This window comes from Palaemon carinicauda, unplaced genomic scaffold, assembly GCF_036898095.1.
Source record: "Palaemon carinicauda isolate YSFRI2023 unplaced genomic scaffold, ASM3689809v2 scaffold562, whole genome shotgun sequence".
NCBI lineage: Eukaryota > Metazoa > Arthropoda > Malacostraca > Decapoda > Palaemonidae > Palaemon > Palaemon carinicauda.
The window spans coordinates 92,300-107,704 of record NW_027171830.1 but is presented as its reverse complement, the minus strand read 5'-3'; the positions used below and the strand labels follow the sequence as shown (position 1 = coordinate 107,704).

At 37.0% G+C, this 15,405-nt stretch overlaps 1 long non-coding RNA gene across 1 annotated transcript in view; it reads right to left on the bottom strand.

Moving 5' to 3' along the window:
* Positions 1–8,186: 8,186 nt before the first annotated feature.
* LOC137637162 (uncharacterized) overlaps positions 8,187–15,405 on the bottom strand; it is a 35,666-nt gene continuing 28,447 nt past the window's right edge. The window contains exon 4 of the long non-coding RNA XR_011043432.1: positions 8,187–9,529. This is a non-coding gene — a long non-coding RNA (uncharacterized lncRNA). The remainder of the gene's footprint in view (positions 9,530–15,405) is intronic.

The following is a 15,405-nucleotide window of genomic DNA, read 5'->3' as shown; positions in this document are numbered from 1 at the left end:
GAATGACTGCATTCACATTCTGTGACATTTAATGATTATTAAGATGAAAAGATTTAATTACAATTTACTTTACCACTAACCTCACACAAAAAAAATCTAACACTCCCAGCTTCTAAAGCCTAATTAAGTTTACGCTATATTGTTCTTCTTCAAATCAAATTAATTGATATATAAGATATAGAGATATATTCCCATATAATCTAAGATGTAATCATAAATACAGGGGCAGACAATTACCAGAAAATATCATATTTAAAATTAATGAAATTTTGGCAAAATTATGCATCCAACACAGCAGAAAGTATTCGGTTTTACAAATTTTGAACTTTCAAAGCCTGTGGAAGATCTACGACTCTTTCTAAGCTTTCTGAGGATTCTATTTTTATAAAATTGACTTATCAAGTAATACAGTTACTATAAGAATTACGTTATACAAAACTGAATTGCCTGTAAAAAATCCACAGTAAAATCATCTAACCACTGCACTCATGTTTGGAACAATACTCCAGGTACAGAAATCTTCCATCAGCTATAATGGAATTAGGAATCATTTTGAATGGCAAATCTATGTTCAATTGGAACATCAAACTGTAGGGTCCAAAGTCATCTTGGATCACTTTAAGAACTCAAAAACTTTAAATTCATTTGTTCTTTAGTCATGATTCTAAACGAAAACTGATTGGAACTTTAAAAAATCTGATTATTCATTAAGCTACAATGAATCAGGATTTTTCTCAAGAACTCTAGTGACAGGCTATTTTTGGTTCTGTGGCATACAGTAACTCCCTCAATAAGATGAAAAAATTATGACAGCAGTTTCATATTCCTAGACTAAAATATCAAATGTTCAAGATACCTATTTAGTAAAGTTTAACCTACTGGAAGATAATAACCCAGTGACACACTGCTTCCAGTAAACATTAAGTTGTCATAAAATTTCAAGCCTCACCATTGAGAATCATGTCACCAAACTCATCACAGGAGACAGGGACTGTTGTAGTTTCTGTATACGGCTTCTGGTGGCAAGGAAACAGGGCCAGCTCTCTTCTATGAGCTCAGCCCCTGTTGATGGGCCTAAAGGCCTTTATTTTTTTTCGGAACAGTTTATACATCTGAAAGACATTAAAGAATACAGTATTGTTACAAGGTTACACAATACACTGATGTTTCAACATTATAAGATGGACTTCGTTTTGACATAGGTCTGGATATATGAGGAATCTTAATTTATAATTCTTAGTCCAGCACAAAAATATGGAAAGAATACAATAATTCAGCTATCAATACATTGTTATCTTGCCTACATTTCAGGACAGTTATCAAGTTAAAAAACCTTTTTAAAACTAGGATTAAATATTGTTATACTATAATGCCTTCTTAATTACATAACCTGCTTTATTATCTCCTCGACTGGATACTGTCAATCTATCTAAGCTTTGACTCACTCTTCTAGGAGAAGGACACTCCAAAATCAAATCATTGTTCTCTAGTCTTGGGTAGTGCCATAGCCTCTGTACCATGGTCTTCCACTGTCTTGGGTTAGAGTTTTCTTGCTTGAAGGTACACTCGAGCACTCTATTCTATCCTATTTCTCTTCCTCTTGTTTTGTTAAAGTATTTGTAGTTTATATAGTAGATATTCTAATTGTTGTTACTCTTCTTAAAATATTCTATTTTCCTTTTTTCCTTTCCTCACTGGGCTATTTTCACTGTTGGAGCCTCTGGGCTTATAGCATCCTACTTTTCCAACTAGAGTTGTAGCTTAGCTAGTAATAATAATAATAATAATAATAATAATAATAATAATAATAAGCAGTATCTACTTAGAAAACAAAGTTGGATTTCTTTTGATCTCATTACCTGCATCTCGCTAAAAGAACTGGGCTTAGAATCCCTTATAAACTCTCAAAAATAGATTTACCTATAATCACTTCTAACTTACAAATTATTTTGTTTATTTCTAACCACCATAATATCAATGGTTGTAAATATTTGCTCGGGAATTTCAAACTTATATGCAACCAACCTACCTGAATAAATCCCAAAATTATTAACCTAATGCATCACAAATGCACTCAAACTTTTAAAAATACAAATAAAAATACTTATTCTTTAAGTACTAACAACTCAACCCTGCCTTGATCTCAATAGTACTTCCTCAACTGTATTAAGAAGACCCTTCGAAGCTGGAATATCATAACCAGATTTATGTCAAAAGAAGTTTTACAAAACTTTTCGAAAAGAGTTCTTTTAAACAGTATTTAAATCACAGTTAGTACAAGATTTTACATCTATTCTGACACAAACTAAATTGTATCATACTGCAGAAGTGGCCAAGGCTATCTAATTAAAAAATACGAATTATAATTATACAGAAAATATATTCACGCTTTACAAAATAAGCGTTAGCTATTAAACATTCTTGTGAAGTCCTAAGATTATTATAAGAACATCTTCAATATTTAATCTACTGTATATGCAAAAGAATGTTAAAGGTCATTAAAATCTAAACTTAACATTTGGAACAAGACTGAAAAATTTCCTTAATCTTTTACGATACAAATCTATCAAATAAAATAAGAGATTAAACTCCTCTCTGTCCAAAGATAATACAAAAGTGAATTACTATATATAATCAAGCTTGAAAAAACAAAAGTGATCTAATTCATAAAACATCTAGAGTTTCATAAATACAAACCAACTTTAAATTGATACTTTATCACTGGATTAGACAGAAACTAAGTTGCTATTGTGTGGTACAGCAATTAGCCGACACCAAACCTCCCTGAAGAAAGGAAAGCGTACTTTCGAAGATAATTCATTTTTATGGAGTAAAACCTTAAAAAGAATGGCATTTTTAAGCATAAGTCCTTTCAGTGATGACATTTTTAAAAGTTAAGTAGCCCTTCTAGGCAAATTATCCAAAGGGAACAATGTCCCACTTTCGAAGTTGAAAACAAAATCATAATACTTTACCAGGCCAACTGGCAAACTGATTAGAGTATTTAAGAACTTTGTTCAAAACAGCACTACAGAAACAATCCCATTGTTCAACACACCACTGCATATAAGGGGATCATCATATTTTGAAATTACAAATCCAATAATGAAGAATTTTGTAAAGTAAAATACCTTCCCTTAGATAACCCTTTATATCCTACTTAGGGCAGTAAGCAATGATACATCGTCATTCTAGGAAGACACACTCGGAACCCCCTACACAGAAATCTCTTTTGAATTTTAAAGGATTTTTTATACTATCCTACATAGACTCCATCCATGTTTCCATTATGCCACTGTTCATGATCTATCTAATATTATTGCAACCTTTGCACTATGAACTAATTGTCAAAGACCTAAATAGACCTCCGAATTCTGATTATCCTTTGCATTCAGATCTTCCCGGACAGTACCATCCGGCTCATAATACAGTACTAGGTATGCAGCTAATTCTAAAAGTCAGCCCTTCTCTCATGAGGCTCAATACTTCACAGTATTCTAGAAGTTTTATTCCAGCTGTGACCAAGTTGTTGAATGATCTTTCTAATTGGGTATTTAAATTGGTAGAACTTGTAGCCAATGTTTTTATGCTAAACAGGCTGACATGTCTCTTTTTATTGTTTATTTACGAACGATCTATCTTAATGCTGTTACTGTTCTTAAAATATGTTATTTGTTTATCACTTCACTTGTAGTTTGTTTATTTCCTTTCCTTACTGGGCTATTTGTCCCTGATAGAGCCCTTGGGCTTATTGCATCCTGCTTTTCCAACTAGGTTTGTAGCTTAGTTAGCAATAATGATCATAATAATAATAATAATATCAACTGTAGTACAGCATGAGTAAAAAGTGTCAAAGTGAGAATCTCGTCGCCTCCAGAAAGGGATTTAGCGCCGAATGTAGGAGACTGCAGCAGTGTTTCCTGCACTTCCCCTTTACCAGTGACTCCTAAGCCCAAACTTCCATGAATACTGCTAACAGGTCCAGATAGTTCATGTGAATGACACTCCTTATCTGTTCACATCCTGAACTGGTATGACATTGGCAATTTGTGAGGTCAGGTTAAAAACCAGAGAAAAAAACATTGTAACATCAATGTAAAAAAAACTCTGGAAAACTGTACTCACAAATTGCCAATGTCACACAAGTCCTAAGATGCATTTAAAGGTACGAAATGCAAATACCTTTATGTGTAACATATATAAATGTTATAGTAATCTATTCAAAGTTCTATAGAATTTGTCTTCTTTGAAGATAACTTATTCTCTGGTTGCACCTCATTTTTCCTTTGCCTACATGTACACCGAATAGTCTAGCCTATTCTTTACACATTTTCCTTTCCTCATATGCCTGCCAACATTAAGATAGCCAAAACATTCTTCACTCAATGGATTACATACTGCACTCTAATTATTCAGTGGCTACTTTCCTCTTGATAAGGGTAGGACAGCTATGGTAAGAGGCTCTTCTAGAAGGAGGACACTCCAAAATTAAAACCCTTGTTCTCTAGTCTTGGGTAATGCCTTAGTCTTTGTACCATGGTCTTCCAATGTCATGGGTTAGAGTTCTTTTGCTTGAGAGTACACTCAGGCACATTATTCTATCTGATTTATTTCCTTTCCTCACTGGACTATTTTCACTGTTGGAGCCCTTGGACTTATGGCAGCCTGTTTTTCCAACTAGGGTTGTAACTTAGCTAATATTAATAAAAGGATATTCAATTATGTATTTTTCAAAAGTTTAGTGGCAGCTCTAAACAAACTTCTGAAAATAAGAATCGTGTCTCATAAAAGTCAAACATTACATGCTAAGGGAGCGCTCTATGGTTTTAAGATACAGTATATAAAAGCTTTTTTGTTAGATTCCAAGTTTCGGCACCCCCACTGTCACCTATGGGGCCGAAACTTGGAATCTAACAAAAAAGCTTTCCCTTAAATTACGAACAATGCAGACGGCACATGAGAGAATTATGCTAAATCTAACATGGAAGGATAGAAAAACAGCTAAATGGATACGTCAAAAAAATAAAGTAATGGATATCCTTGAAACCATTAGCAAGCTCAAATAGAACTGGGCGGGGCACATTGCCAGGATGACAGACAACAGATGGACATTATGAACAACCTTCTGGACACCCCGGGGATACACAAGAAACCGAGGAAGACAAAAAACCCGCTGGCGAGATGACTTAGACCAACATAAGCAACAGTGGCACAGAATAGCTTGGGATAGAAGTCTGTAGAGGAACCTGGGGAAGGCCTACATCCAACAAAGGACTTTTGAAGGCTGAAATAATGAATGATGATGATGATGATATAAATTCTATACCAAGGTATGAGAATACTTTATAGGCCACAAAGATGTAGGTTGTTCAATCTACTACCTCCAATGTAGGAAGCATTATATTTTGAGTTAAAAATCTGATACTGAAGGTCTTAAATTCTATATGCCCCTGCATTTATACAGATATAGGAACCAGTTCTTAAGGAAGAAGCCTCTTCTTCATACCAACAGAAGTCAGTAAGAATGTACTGTACCGTACTTTGGGATATTTTGGTCTTTATTTATAATTTATCTATTTTGTTTTCCCTTTGAAAATGTGAAAATCAAACACAAAAAATTGAACAACGTTTTGTGGCTTGTTAATAACTCAAAACACTCCTACTGTTTGAAGCAGTCCATTTATGAGACCGAGGTTCAAGCCCCTCTCAAGCATGATGGTTTCTAGTGGTGTCTGCAACCTCACCCTCCTTGTAAGCTAAGGATGGGAGGTTTGGGGGACTCTATAAGCCTACCTGTTGAGTCATCGGCAGTCATCGCCTGGTCCTAACTTGGATGGAGAGGGGTCTAGGGCACAGATCATATGTATAAATGGTCAGTCTCTAGGGCATAGTCTTGCTAACCAGGGCAATGTCTCTGTCCCTTGCCTCTTCAATTCATGAGTGGCCTTTATACCCTTTAAACATGAGAAACCAGTATAAAACATATATTGCATAACTTGTAGCCAGTCAATATAGATTTTTCACCAGCTACACTCAAACTGTTGAGTGCAGAATGTTTAGTTGCATCTATAGAGAATTTGGAATCAAATCCAGACATAATTTCTAATGGATTCAAGGCAGCTGGAACAGCTGAGGTACTCAGAGTTTTAACAAAAAAAAAAACTGTATTTAATCCACTGTATATAAGTTTTCATTAAAGTGAAACTGTAATTAGTTATTTGTTATTTTTACAAGTTTTTCATGTGATTTATACCTGGCTCTTAACTGACATCGATCCTTCCTCATGGGAAGAAACAGCCAGGGACAGGAAAACCTGGAGGAGTACAGTACACCATGGCACCGTGGACTTCGAGGAGAAGAGGAGACAAAATGAGGAGGCTAGGAGGAGAAGAAGGAGAGAGCGATTAGAACAGCCCCGCCCACCACCTACCCTCCCATGTGAACACTGTCCGCGACTCTTCCACCACAGACTAGGACTTAACAGCCACATCAGACATAAGCACCCACCCTATAGATAGGAGGCTGATGGCTAACGACAGAACCCAATACTCGGACAAGAGCGGGCGCCGACGACGATACCTGGTATTCTGTTTTACAGTATTTTATTCCACAGTACGTAATATTTCAATAATAGCAATTTATGTGAATTAGATACATACCAATACACACTACGCAAACCTAATTCTGTAACAAGCTGGTTATATTTTTGCCACTGAAGTTGAAATTGGCAAAATATTAACAAGCCTAATTACAATGCCAGATATCTGGACAGAAAGGGGGAATTTTTTACGACGCCAAAATATCCCAAAGTACGGTATTTCATTCCAAGATGACATATGGAACTGAAAAACCTTAAGAACTGTGGAGGATTTCATTTTTTTCATCATCATTAGATTGTCCAATAATGACAGATTGTTAACTTTTTTCCTAAGAACTAATTTTGAAAGATCTTCAAAGAAATCTTGACTACAAGCTCATGCAAGCTGTAAAAGGTATGTACGTTTTGAGGTTGTTACTTTTTTTAGAATGATTTATTGTTAATTTGTTCTCTTCATTTATTTATTTCCTTATTTCCTTTCCTCACTGGGCTATTTTTCCCTGTTGGAGCCCCTGGGCTTATAGCATCTTGCTTTTCCAACTAGGGTTGTAGCTTGGATAGTAATAATAATAATAATAATACGCACTGTACTGTACGTGTACACATATGCACAGTACAGAAATCGATGCACTTAGCCCCTTGTTGATGATCTGTAATAGCTCCTCCCATCAAAGTTCTATAACCGAGTCCTACAACCATCCATTGATGCAGCCCTTAATCAAGAGAAAAGTGAGCCTTTTCTGTACCAGTTGGGATCACATTTAAGAACAGCACTGGAAAACTAAACTCTGAATTATTCTATTATTAGTGATTTACAAAGCCACATTAAAAAACCCAAAAACCACTGCCAAAACAATGATAAAGACATGGGGAAAACTGTGGTCATTAATTGCAATATACAAATCTTAAAATGATTTTAAAGTTATTACAGAATAAAATCTCTGTTATGTATAATCAAATATATATAAAATTCCTTGACAAGGTCCAAATTTGAAGAAAGTCTGGTGCCTGAGAACCGGTTATTCTTACTATCCTTCTGCTTACTGTAGTTAGTTCAAATGTGAACAGAACACAGAACTAAAAATTCCAAGTGGCAAAGGGTTAGGTGCTACTCTAACACCACCTGTGCTGAAACAGGTCCAGATCCTCTACTTACCAACATTCGTAAACAAAATTCCAACTGGAAACACAACAACACTTACCTAAAAACTAAGTGATATACAACGGCTAAAGTACAATAGATTAAATAAAGGAAAAATTCCTTATGATTTTATAGGAAGTAGGTTGGCCAGGACCACCATCCACCCGTAGAGACACTGGCGGTTGTTATTGGGTCCACTGACTGGCCAAATAGTACTACATTGGATCCCTCTCTCTGTTTACGGCTAATTTTTTCTTTGCCTACACACACAATGAATAGTCTGGCCTATTCTATACACATTCTCCACTGTCCTCATACACCTAGCAACACTGAGATTACCAAAAAATTCTTCTCACTCAAAGGGTTAACTGCAGCACTGTAATTGTTCAGTGGCTACATTCCTCTTGGTAAGGGTAGAAGAGACTCTTTAGCTATGGTAAGCAGCTCTCCTAAGGGTGAGCGAGCTGGGTATATTCCTGGCATTCCATGCAGCTTTTTTCTCTGGTATATTTAGCAGTATTCATACCTTAGAAATGGTGCTATAAGGAGCATTTCACGGAGCGACACAGGTTGAGCCCAGAAATAATCATAACAACCCACAGAGGTGGTTTGTTTTTCCTATGAACATGTATATACTCCTCAGAGGAGACCATATCCACAACTAAAAACTACAAAGGGGCTCTCATGAATGAATGAGATCTTGGCCACTGCTGCAGCAATACAATATCAAACCCTACAGTAATTATTAACGGGCAGAACACATTTACGGGACCTTAGCACAGTAGCAAAAGTCCTTTTCCAATCACATATGAAAGATAAAATAAGCGACACAAAATAATTAGAGAATTATCATAAATAAAAAATGGTGACCTGTACACCTACAATTATTCTTAAGCGAAATACAAACCAGATCATTTGTCTTTTGATTAAATTTATCATGAGATAAAATTGCTCCGACTTTATCAAATTATTCTTTCTCAGTTAAAAATCTTTTGCCATGACTAAAGTGCAAGAAGGAAAACAGAATCTTTCTACAATATATCAATTTAAATTTGTTTTTAAACAATAAATTCCACAAAATGTAAATGTGTCCTGCCTATTAACAATATTATCAAAACACAGAAGGTCCTCAGCTTGCAAACTTTTGGAAATACGAACACAAATCCAAGTGAAATCAAATCTGATGTTGTATCAAATATTCGTAATGAAATACTGTAAAATGAACAACATTATGTCATTTAATGCAGTAAGCAAAACGACATTTGCAACATGAAACGTGACTATTTGTTGACTTTTGCAGCTGAAAATCCAAGGCACGCGAGTTAGGTGATGCCTACCCCAGACCAATATTTAACGAAACTTACAAACAGCTTCTTGAAACCTATTAACTATTAATTTACAAGTTGAGGACTTTCTGTATAAACCTTAAAAAATAGTATAATATGAGGAACATGATGCCAATCATTTTCTAATACAGAGAGCAAAAAGTAAGGTAATTTACATAGAACTTTAAATGCTTTTTGTTAAATAAATAATCAAACACTTAATGGATTTTAAACTATACCAAACTTTTTTAGTTTTCTTAAGATGGTAAATGAAATTGATAAAATACTGTACGGTACATTAATCTTGAATTGTGAAAATAAGCTCAAATAACTACAACTTGGATGTGTTGACAGAGTAGATCTAACTTTTAAACATCGTCTTGACAGAGAAAGTTCGTCGAAGTCTTCAGTCACAAGAGAGAGACAGTCCGTAAATGGGACTCAGACATCCTGACCGAAGGACTCCTGTAAAGGAAAATAAGGTTCTTTAGAAATGTTATAAGCTGTTAATAAGTTCAGTACAGTCAACAACAACACATACTCAAATAACTAATCACTTTATCATAATAAAAACTATAGTTTAATAAAATAAAACATAATGATTTGAAAAAAAGAAAAAACAGAACTGAAGACCCTGACTAATTAAAATGTTTCATATAACCCGTTCAACTGTTACTTGGGGCTTGCATTATTATACACTTATAGGTTAAATATATAAATTTATAATTCTATAATACTGTAGGTTGTTTCATCACAAACAAATTACTTCCGGTTAGCCTTTTTTGAGGAAGCCAAAAAGGGGTTTTGACGAAGGAAAAATCTATTTCTGGGGAGAGACCTGTGACGGCCGGTGAAAAGGGTCCTTCTTTACACTTTTCTAATATAAATCTTCCAAATATACTAGAGAAAGATAAAAGCATGGAATGCAGAGGTTACAACCCTCGCGCGAACACCTTGTTGGTGTCGTGTATTTAACAAGGGCGTGTGTAAACCACTATTCACAGGCTGTCTTCCATTTAGATAATCCCTTCATCAAAGGGGAGGGCCGTGACAGGCCCTAGACTAGAGAATACAGTTGGACTACTCCACCGACACCTACTACTCGCGCTCTCCAGGTCATCCTTCTGTTTTGGACTTGCCCGCTAAGTCATTTTTATTTTGTTAGGTGTGTTTCGGAAGTGAATACAGTAATCTCATTTCCCCAATATTATCTACAAATTTTCCATCAACATTCTTCTTCTAATAAATAAATTCACCCATTTCTAACATTATTTGCCTCATAAATACCTTTCTAATAGGTCTCAGCTTGAGTGAAGCAGGGGCTTGGGTGCTGATCACATGTATATATGGTCAATTTCTAGGGCATTGTCACCCTCTCTTGTTTCTGTCATTCATGAACAGCCTTTACAAACCTTTAACAGGTTGGCCAAGGCACTAGCCACCCATTGAGGTAATAAAACTAGAGTTATTGGGTCCTTTGACTGACCAGATAATGCTACATTGGATCCCTCTCTGGTTACAGCTGTTTTCCTTTGCCTATATATACACTGAATAGTTTGGCCTATTCTTTACACATTCTCCTCTTTCCTCTTATGCCTGACATGAGACATAACTGAAAAATTCTTCTTCACTCAAGGGGGTTAACTACTACAGTGTAATTGTTCAGTGTCTACTTTCCACTCGGTAAGCGTAAAAGAGACTCTTTAGCTATGTTTAGCTATGGCAAGCTGCTCTCTTAAGAGAGCACTCCAAAATCAAACCATTTTTCTCTACCCTCTGTACCATGGTCTTCCACTGTTTTGGGTTAAAGTTCTATTGCTTAAGGAACACTCAGGTACACTGTTCTATCTATTTATTTTCCTCAATGGGTTATTTTCCTTTTTGGAGACCTTGGCCTTATAGCATCCTGCTTTTCCATCTAGGGTTGTAGCTTAACTAGTAATGATAATAATTTTGTAGCAGAACTTTGTCGGACACAGTTAGTTACAACAAATGTCCCCAGGCTTAATCCACTGTTTCTCTGATACCTTTAAGTCCCTTTGAGCTTCTCAAGTTTCTTGAATGCCAATATGGAAGAGAACTCAAGTCTGCAAATGGAGCAGATTGTACTGTAAAGCAGTATGCTACTAAGGCTAGGCTGCACAAACGGCACTGAGCTGATGCAATGCCACGAGCTACAGCAGCTCGTGACCTTGATCCATATAAACCTGATTCTGTTATTATGTATAGAGCTAGGGTCAACTGTCTAAGATTAAATGATAGGAAAAGGCATGAAGTAGAAGGAAGGGTAGAATGTAAACTGTGAGGGGCAGAGACTGAAGACCCTACCCATTTCATTCTTAGCTGTCCTGAGCTCAGCGACGAGAGAAGGAAAATAATAGAACTACAGCAGCCATACGAAGAGGAAAAGAAGGTATTAGGAAACATTCTGTTTAAGGAAGAAGGAATAGGGAAAAGAAAACGGATTTTGAGTGAAGCGAAAAATCTATTTTTGGGTGAGATAGCCATGTCGTCCTGATGGCAGTTCCTTTAAGTGTAGCTTCCTGGGGTATATTTGACTACAGTGATATTGCCAGAGAATTTTACCTTAAAGTCTCCAGAATTCTAACTCATGGCACGAATATCCCTAACTTTTCCTTTTAGGGATATCGCATATCAGAGGACGTATTCTTGACACGCCACATAGCTATCTTCACCCCAAATAGCGTTTACGCTTCCAGGGGGAAAAGTGGCAAAAAAACGAAAGGGGAGCCGTTATAAGGTACCTCTCCTCCATTACGTTATAAGGTACCTCTCCTCCATTACTGTATGAGTCTCTAGATGACGTCATATCAGTCCGCCATCTTTATTCGTTGTAGCGTTAGCAAGGTGCTACAAATACAGTACTTTCGGGAGGGATCCTTTCAGCCCTTTTTCAATAAAAGGAGGGCAGGTCCATCAGGACAACATGCTATCTCATCCAAAAATAGATTATTCACTTCGCTCAAAATCCGTTTTTGGGCTCAGGCTATGTCGTCCTGATGGAAGTTTACCAGAGCATTAATGTATCTGTGGATTTACTATTTGTGCCTTAACCTCAAGACAGAATTTCCTTGGTCTCTGAAACCTAGAGACATATGATGCTACCATTACACATCATTTCTTCTAATCATGAACCATGTTAGTGCTTCCTGCTCCCTACAGGGAAGAGTCATGCCAGACTCTGGAAAAAGTCTCGATGATTGCATATTTCGTAAGAATATCCTAGCAACCAAACAAGTATACCAGTCTCATCGTATACCTTCCCAATTAGAGTTTGTATTCGAAAATGAACAATTGTATGTATGAGTAACTGACACCTCCCCTGGGCATACAGAGCTAACTGTATGCCAAGACAGACAAGTTTGTATCCAAGTAGAAACAATCATTTGTATAAGTCAGCATCCCATCAAAGGTATCTTGGGCGAGTTGTAAGCAAAGACAGACAAGTACTGTATCTTATTTATGTAGGAATTAGGTATGTATACACATAAAGAGGGTCTGTTACCTGTAGGAACAATTTCTACAGTTATTCTTTCATAAATATGCAAAATAAAAGGGTGATCATAATAATGCTCAACACATTTTTATTTATTTGAATTTGGGACGAATAAGATGCAAATTTCAAATAGTATTTTATTGACAATCAATAAAATATGTAAATCAGTCTACATTTTATCAAATAAAAATAAAATGTTTGTGATATAAATTAAGCATAAATATACTGGTAATGCCAGAAATACTTGTTTCATCTGAAAAGAAACCACTATTTCCACTAAAATGAAAATTCAGAAACTTTCTATTCTAAATTTCTGTCATTACTGTCTGTTCACACTTGTGTAAAGAACACACGGCACACATGCTATTCTTTATGCTTCTTTCACCTGTATTATTATTATTATTATTATTATTATTATTATTATTATTATTATTATCCAAGCTACAACCCTAGTTGGAAAAGAAAGATGCTATAAGCCCAGGGGCTCCAACAGGGAAAAATAGCCCAGTAAGGAAAGGAAATAAGGAAATAAATAAATGAAGAGAACAAATTAACAATAAATCATTCTAAAATAAGTAACAACGTCAAAACAGACATGTCATATATAAACTATTAACAACATCAAAAACAAATATGTCATAAATAAACTATAAAAAGACTCATGTCCGCCTGGTCAACAAAAAAGCATTTGCACCAACTTTGAACTTTTGAAGTTCTACTGATTCAACCACTCGATTAGGAAGATCATTCCGCAACTTGGTAACAGCTGGAATAAAACTTCTAGAGTACTGCGTAGTATTGAGCCTCACAATGGAGAAGGCCTGGCTATTAGAATTAACTGCATACCTAGTATTACGAATAGGATAGAATTGTCCAGGGAGATCTGAATGTAAAGGATGGTCAGAGTTATGAAAAATCTTATGCAACATGCATAATGAACTAATTGAATGATGGTGCCAGAGATTAATATCTAGATATTATTTGGAACAGTCCATAATGTCACCATAGTGACATGCCACTTAACATGTTGTACTGTCAAAAGTCAACACGCACACCCTGCACATAACAGTCCCAATTGATTCACTGTTCCTCGCAGTATTAAGCGACAGGTTTTAGTACACTACCTGCCACCACCAACCTCTTAATCTCTTGTATCTGCTTCGCATAGTGTTTGAAAAACACTCTGGATGACTTCCACCAAGTATACGAGCGAAGGCGTTCGACATCCATACATTGGGAAAAATTCAGAGATGAAGCAATTTTTCTCGGATCGTGACCTGCGGGTGTACTGTCGGGATCTGCTCTGCGAATGAAGTAGGTGATCTTTGCCCTTAGTTGTTTTAGAGACAAATTTGAGCCTGATGTTTCTCCTTTAAAGAGCTGTCTTCCCCCAAAGTCTGAAGTTCTATGAAGATAGACCTTTAGGCACTCCACTGGACATAGAGAGACATCTTCCTTCAGAGGGCAGATTCTCCAGGGACCCCTCCTTTTGGTGGGTAGCTCGTTCTTAACGAGAAACGTTGGATCAGGGAAAAGATTCAGTTCTCCCCTTTCTGTGAACTGAATATGGCCCTCATCTCTGGACAGGGCCACTATTTCACCAACTCTGGACCCTGAGGCTAGTGCAAATAAGAATATAACTTTTTGGGTCAAATCTTTCAGAGAGCAGTTCTCATTGTTCAGCATTGATGCAAAGTGAAGAACTTTATCCAAGGACCATGAGATGGGCCTCGGGGGTGCCGCAGGTTTGAGTCTAGCGCAGGCCTTAGGAATCTTGTTAAAGATTTCATTACAGAAGTCTACTTGGAAGGCGTACAGCAAGGGTCTAGTCAAGGCAGATTTACACGTTGATATCGTGTTGGCTGCTAAACCTTGTTCATGGAGATGAATAAAGGAGGATAAACAGAAATCTGTTGAGATTTCTTTTGGAATCTTTGCCTTGACAAATGCAACGCATTTCTTCCAAGACGATTCATATTGTCTTCTGGTAGATTTGAACTTATATTCTTCTAAGAAGTTTATACTGTCTCTCAAAATCCCGAATCTCTTCTTAACTGCTAAGGAGAGAAAATCATGAGATGAAGGTTCCGTGTTTTCTGTGATGAAGCGAAGACAATCGACTTCTGCACTTGTGTCAGAACTTGGTCCGGCAACGGAACCAGCCTCAACCGCAGTTCCAATACTAGAGGAAACCAGATGCTGTTCGGCCACTTGTGTGCCACTATAGCTGCTGTTCCTCGAAAGGATCTCAGTTTGTTGAGGACTTTCAGTAGAAGATTGGGTGGAGGGAACAGGTAAATCCTGGACCATCTGTTCCAATCGAGGGACATCGCGTCCACTGCTTCCGCTAGAGGGTCCTCGTATGGGGCCACGTAACGAGGTAGTTTCTTGTTGTCGCTCGTCGCAAAGAGGTCGATTTGCAGTTCTGGGACTTGACGTAAGATTAAGGAGAACGATCCTGCGTCTAGGGACCATTCTGACTCTATCGGCTTGAACCCTTGAAGGTGAACTGCTGATAAGTGCCATCTCTTCTTTTCCACCAAGCGGAAGATGGTCAACATCACTTGGTTGATTTGGGGCGATCTCGAGCCTTGTCAATTCCGACATCTCACTATCACCTCATTGTCCAGAACCAGACGTATGTGGGTCGAGCAGCAAGGAGGCAGTTTCTTCAGTGTAAGGAAAACTACCATGGCTTCCAAAATCTTGATGTGGAAGGTCTTGAACAGAGAGGGCCAAGTCCCTTGGACTTTCCGTTGGTGAGAGTGGCCTCCCCATCCTTCCTTTGATGCGTCTGTGTGGATGATGACTGAAGGTGGAGGAG